The following is a 7,019-nucleotide window of genomic DNA, read 5'->3' as shown; positions in this document are numbered from 1 at the left end:
CGGGCGGGGAGGCGTGCGAGAATTGGAACCCGCAGAAAACGGGCAGAGCGCTGGACCAATTGCCTGGGGGCATAGGCGGAGCTGCGTGGAGAGGCGGTCGCGGGACCGACGCAAGCATTGGAGCCTGCGGAAAACGGGCAGCGCTTTTGCCCAATAACTGAAGGGCGGGGGCAGAGGCGCGAGGATGGAAGCCTGGCATCAGACGGGCAGCGCTCTCGGCCAATCTCAGAAGAGCAAGGTCCGGACTGGAGTAGGCTGGGGTGCCCGGCGAGGGCAAGGCTGGACGAGCGGAGGGTGTAGCCCGGAGGGCGACGATGATTGGATTCTGAAGACGTGCACGTACTGTGACCAATGGCAGCCGCCGTGGGCGGTGCACCCTCCAGGGGACAGGGCGCGCCAGGTGCAGCCCGAAGATCTGCTCTGCCCGCGCTCGGCTCCCACACCCGGCGCGGGCGCTCGGGTTCCGGCACGGCGCAGGAGCCTACTCCTCCTTGAACTTAGACCTTGACAGTTGAAGGACGTTTGGTTATTTCTCAGCCTCTCCCTCCCCTCCTGCCTCCCTGCAGATGACACAAAGGGCAGAAACTCAAGATCACTCAGCCTCCCTCTGCAACTCGAGCTCGTGTGCAAACGTGAAAATCAAAAGTGGAATCCTGCTGACGCTGTCTGGCTGACTCTGAAAGTGACGTCTCTGGGTCCAAGCTTTATCCTTCACAAGCTCTTAAGACATCCCTGTGGGACCTGTCTCTGCTAAGCCTTAAGTGAATTAACTGAACAATAAACACGATCACGGGTCAAAGGGAACACAGAAACTAACACAGAGAGGTCAAGCGCTTTGCCTGAGGTTACACAGCACTTTAGCTGTTCAATTTGTATGTGAAGCTCTGAGCTCCTCGAAAAGGGAGTAAGGCAATGGGGAACAGAGTGATCTGAGCTACTCTGCTCAAGCCTTGGGCAGAACAATCCTGAGGCTCAACCGGTCCCTCACCACCCTGTATGGAAACAGAACAAGGAAGCCATCCAGACGGCTCAGTGGGTAAATGTTAACCCCACAGATGCGAGGAGAAAGACCACTGACCCAAATCATGGCCAAATTAAAGCAAGCAATTAACTAAAGGAAGCTTCGTGCGTGCGTGTGCGTGCGTGTGCGTGTGCGTGTGCGTGTGCGTGTGTGTGTGTGTGTGTGTGTGTGTGTGTGTGTACATGGGCTGTCTCTCCTTAAGGTGGGGTTTAAGAAAGCAACATTGGACTTGGGGAAGATAAGGTAGGGGATTTCCGTGTGTGCGTGTGTGTGTGCGTGCGTGTGTGTGTGTGTGTGTGTGTGTGTGTGTGTGTGTGTGTGTGTACATGGGCTGTCTCTCTTTAAGGTGGGGTTTAAGAAAGAAACATCGGACATGGGGAAGATAAGGTAGGGGATTTCCAAATAGGGGGTTGGGCAGGCAAATAGGTGGTGTTACAGAAGCAGAACATAAGCACAAGTTAGTTATACCAACTTCTGAAACAAGACATGGTGTGAGGTGGTCACAGCAAGGTGGCCACAGCAAGGTGGTCACAGCAAGGTGGACACAGCAAGGTGGCCACAGCAAGGTGGCCACAGCAAGGTGGCCACAGCAAGGTGGTCACAGCAAGGTGGTCACAGCAAGGTGGCCACAGCAAGGTGGCCACAGCAAGGTGGCCACAGCAAGGTGGTCTCAACAAAATGGTCATAACAAGGTGGACATAACAAGGTGACCACAGCAAGGTGGACATAACAAGGTGGACATAACAACTTCTTGAAACAGACATGGTTGCCATTTCCTGGAACAGGCAGTACAGAACCATTTGTAGTTAAGGTTACAAGTGGGGCATAGGGCAGTCCTTGAGAAACAAATTTAATCATAAACGGGAATGAACCTAGTTGTCTTTACTCTGATGACTTTAAACCCAAGATGGAGGCAGGCTGGTTCTTCATAAAGGCACTGGCCTGCCCACCAGGCCTAACAACCTGAATTTAATATCTTGACCCACATGGTGGAAAGAGAGAACAGACTCTCAAAGGTTGTCTTTTGACCTCCACACACCTGTGCCATGGCAGAGGCTCACAGGCAGGCTTTGAAGATGATCACAGCTGAGGGACACACACCATCCTATGCTCCTTGTCCCCAGGACCATCTACAATCCTATTCTGTTTTCTGACTTCTCGGGAGCATCTTCCTTCCTTCCTTCCTTCCTTCCTTCCTTCCTTCCTTCCTTCCTTCCTTCCTTCCTGCCTTCCTTCCTTCGTCTTGAGACAGAGTTTCTCTTTGTAATATGGTGATTTTTTATTTGTACTGAAATGTGATTTTATTTGTATGTTAATAAATAAAGTTGCCTGGGGGTTAGAGCTAATAGCAAGCCATAGCAGAAGCCGGGCGGTGGTGCACACCTTTAATCCCGATCACATGACAGACAGATCTCTGTGTGTTCAAGGATACAGTCAGCATGGAGACACATGCCTTTAATCTCAATACCAACCATAGAAGACCTGGAGGTCTGTACAGACATGCAGTGATGAGGAGGTCATGTGGTTGGGTTTACAACCAATGAGAAGGCAGAATAGAAACACTATAAAAAGACAGACATACAGGAAGTAGGTCTCTTTCTGAGGGGAAGGGCGACAGTGGCAGCGAGGGGTAAGAAAGGGTTTTTAGTCTCAGCTCTTGGCTGCTGCTCTAACCTCTTGGGCTTTTAACTCTGCATTTGGCTCTGTGTTTCTTATTTAATAAGACTGTTACATCTACAGTGTAGTCCTGGCTGTCCTGGATCTCACTCTGTAGACCAGGATGGCTTTGGACTCACAGAGATCTGCCTGCCTCTGCCTCCCGAGTGCTGTGATTAAAGGCGTGCGCCACCACTGCCCAGCTCCAGAAATGAACTAAGAATAAATAAATAAATGAAATAAGAGTTCATTTCTGGAGCTGGGCAGTGGTGGCAGGGCCAGTGGAGATCAAGTTCAGCACCGGAAGGTCTTGGGCAGGGCTAGGCTTAATATTAAGGACTCAGGTTTCAGAGCTGTGTGAAGTCCCCAGATCTGCATTTCCTAAGTTCAAATAAGCAGACTCACATTGTGGAAGCCACTCTCTGCCTGCCGCTGTGGGACTCCCCACGGATTCGTTCACTGCAGCCTTCTGGGTAGGAATGAAGATATTCTAAAGAGACACCCGTGAGGCTGGAGAGATGACTCTGCTCTTGCAGAGGACCTGGGTTCAGATCCCAGCACCCGCATGGTGCCTCCAGGGGACCCGATGCCCTCTTCTGGACTCCACAGACATCTGCACACACAAAGTCACATACATTTGTATGGGCGTACATACATACATACACACGAGGGAGGCACCTCTGCCCCTCTCTTGTCTATCAGAATGTTTAAACAAGGGACCCGAAACATGAGAGTTTCCCCAGGACTCTCCTGCTGCAAGGAGGAGAAGACTGAAACCCTCTGCAGCCAAAGCTGGAACTTGGCACTAGCAAAGACTCCACACAGTTCCGACTTCCTGTCAGGACACCTTTCGGGAGTGACTGGAGCTGAGACAGACACTGGTCAATGACAGGCAAAGGACTATTGCCTGAACAGGACCACTTAGCTGTGCATACCTCTCGCCTTCTATTTAAACGTGAACCTTGAGCTTGTGAGAAGATAGCTCAAAGACAACCTGAGTTCAGTCCCCAGACCCCACACAGTGAAGGAGAGAACTGATTCTGGAAAGTTGTCCTCTGACCTCCATACATGAGCTGTCATGTGAGATGCACACTCACAATAAACTAAATACATAAATGAATAAATGTAATTAAAACTAATCCTGAACCTTGTATCAGGACCCTAAAACTGGACTTTGGGGTCGGCTCCTCTCCGCAGTGTGGCCATTCACTACTGCTTGTGAGTGTGTGCACCGCTGTGCAGGAAGCCAGTGTCTTGCTGCAGACTGGCTGTACACTTGCTCTCTGCCTTTCCCTGAACCTGGGTCTCCAGACTGTGCTGACAGTCAGCAAGCCCCAGACATCCTCCTGTTTCTGCCCACCTGGTCCAGCCTTGGGGTAGCAAGCATGTGTGGCCATGCCCAACTCTTTTATGTGGGTGCTGGGAATGGAGATTCCAAACCTTGTTTTCATAGCAGAGCAAGCCACCTCCTAGCCACTAACCCATCTGTCTCAGTACCACAGGCTTTGAAGTAACACTGTGTTACTATGTAGCCCTGGCTGGCCTGGAGCTCACCATGTAGATCCTAGTACTGGGGGGCAGAGGCAGGCCAGAAATTCAGAGACTCACCTGCCTCTGCCTCCCCAGTGCCGAGATTTAAAGGCGTGTGCCTTTAAAGACCATGCCTTGTCTCCCACGTTTAATTGTTCATACAGGGTCTCACGTAGCCTACACTGTAGTCAGACTTGTTTTGTAGCCAAGGATGACCTTGAACTCCTGATTCTCCTGCCTCGACCTCCTGAGTGCTGGGATGTCAAGTGTATGCTACCATACCTGGGGCACTCAGGCAACAGAGGTCCAGCCCCAGACCTACCACTGAAGATGAATGGCTCAGCCTGACCTATTAGGGCCAGCAGAGCTGAGGCTCCAACCCTAACAGCTCCAGCAACAATAGGGTTAGATGGCCACACAAAGAGTGCGGTGTCCCCATCCGGAGAATAAGAGCCTTACTGTGGTCTCACCAGGCTGTGAGATGGGAGCGAGGGAGGGAGGCAAGCTCCTGGAAGGCCTCATGGCTCCCTACTGACAATGCCAACTGAGGCAAGGGTCAGGCAGTGGTCCAGGACTGAGCTGCCTCTGCCAATGGTGCCAGAGGCACTGGCTGGGCCTGGGTTTGGCAGCAGCTGACACTCCATTGTGGCCCCAGTGGAGAGCACTTGGCAGGATCTCAGCCTCTCTGCCTGGCCCCAGGCAAGACACTGTCTCTACTTCTCCCTGCTTCCTCTCCCTCTGGGGATCCCAGGGGTATGACTTCAGTCAACTGTAGGTCAGGGCCCAGGGTCAACTAAAGCCAAAAAGTCACCTGCCCAAGATTAGGGAAGGCAAGGTTGGTTAAAGGAGAGGGATGGGGCATGAGAGGGACCCAGGGCCTCAATGCAATGCGGCCTCTGAAATGGGTGCAACTCCATGTCTCATCTGGAAAATGGGGTCACGGTCCTGGAGTCAGAGATTTGCAAACAAGGAAAAGGCATTAACAGCAGAGCATGGTGGGGATACTTGGGATCCTAGTACTGGGGGCAGAGGCAGGCCAATCAGTAGTTCAAGGCCATTCTCTGCTATGTGAGAGACTTTGTCTCAAAAAAAAAAAAAAAAAAAAAAAAAAGAAAAAAGGAAAAAAGAAAAAAGAAAAAGAAAGAAAAGGCTAAGTAGTTGAGAGCACGTGTAGGTCTCCAGAGGACCGACCCAGCATCCACACCAGGAGGCTCACACTCCACTGTATCTCCAGCTACAGAGGATCTGATGCCTTTGGCCTCCACAGGTATTTGCACACACATGTACTTACCTACACATATGCACATAATTAAAAATAATAAAAATCCTATTTTAAAAATCAAAACAAAAACAACTGGGCATGATGGCACACACATTTAATTCAGCACTTCGGAGGCAGAGGCAAGTGGATCTCTTTGAATTTGAGTTATCCTGATCAACATAGCAAGTCCTAGGCTAGCCAGGGCTACATGGTGAGACTCTGCCTCAATATACAAACAAACAAACAAGTCAAATAAAACCTCACAAATTGGCAATGTTGTTCTGATCCCTGGACCCTAGGTGGATCCCTTGCTGCAGGCATCCTGAACAAAGCCAGGGTGACTTTGACTCCAGACTGAGATAGAGGTGATTTCACTCATTCTGAGTCCCAGAGAAGTCAGTCCACTTACCCAGGAACACACAGCAGAAGGCAGGACAGACAGACAGACACACACACACAGGCTCTGAGTCTCTCTCAGCCCATTTCTCCAGCGTTATTACAAAGGACATCAAGTCCTAAGGAGCAGAAGGGCTCCTTAAAGGAGGGGGTACCTTGTGAGGGGCATCCTCTGAGGAGTCACTGGGAGCTGAGGCAGGGGAGGTGACAGGCCTGAGGTGGCCCAGTGCGGATGGGAACAATGAGATGAGGAGGGATGTCTTCAGCCCTCACTGAGGCCCCACCAGGCCTAAAGTTACTCGGTTCCTGGCTCCACTCCAGGTTGAGTGTCCTGTGGAGCTGGCTGCCCAAAGGATGCTGGAGCTGAGGGCGGATTCCCGCCTTCCACTGTGCTGAGTGTGTGAGGCTGGGGATTCCCGCCTTCCACTGTTCTGAGTGTCTGAGGCTGGGGGCTCATTAGGGGACAGGACCCACCCACAAGGAGTGCACAGACCGTCGGGGAGATGGGTGTGAAGTTACAAGCAAGGTGACCTCTGCTCCTTGGAGCTGACCAATTGCCTGTAATTCCAGCCCCACGCGATTCAATGCCCTCTTCTGGCCTCCATGCCTCCTGATACACACACGTAAGCATGAAAACCACAAAACAACAACTGCTGGGGTGGCTGGAAAATAAGCAGGAAGCTGTGAGGAAAATGGTGGGAAGTGGGGGTGGTCTGTGGGGTGCAGATGGCCTTTGAATGGAGAACAAAGGGCAGTCTGGGGTAGACTGGGAGTGTGATGGGATGAGAATCACAGGGCCAGCCTTTGGGTACCCCTGGTTTGAAGCCTGCCCATGGTCACACACATCACTGACCCAGGCACCAAGTCACCCAGTCTAGGCAATGTGAGACCAGGAAGACCCTTCACCTACATCCCAGCAGGTCCCGAGTGTGGAGAAGGGCGGGGTGACCTGGTCCAAGGTTCATGTCTGTCTTTGAGCTGGCAGGGCCTCTCCCTGTCCAGTGGGGGAGGTTTGGATATTTGGGTGGCTGAGCTGGGATAACCCCCTCCCCAACACATGAAAGCAGCCAGCAGCAATAGCTGGTTTCCATGGAAACCAAGAGCCTTCTGGGAAAGGCACACCAGGTCCAGAGCTGTGAGAGGGGGAAGGGAAGT

This window comes from Peromyscus leucopus, chromosome 17, assembly GCF_004664715.2.
Source record: "Peromyscus leucopus breed LL Stock chromosome 17, UCI_PerLeu_2.1, whole genome shotgun sequence".
In the NCBI taxonomy this organism is placed as follows: domain Eukaryota; kingdom Metazoa; phylum Chordata; class Mammalia; order Rodentia; family Cricetidae; genus Peromyscus; species Peromyscus leucopus.
The sequence above is the reverse complement of the archived record's forward strand: the minus strand, read 5'-3'. Positions refer to the sequence as shown.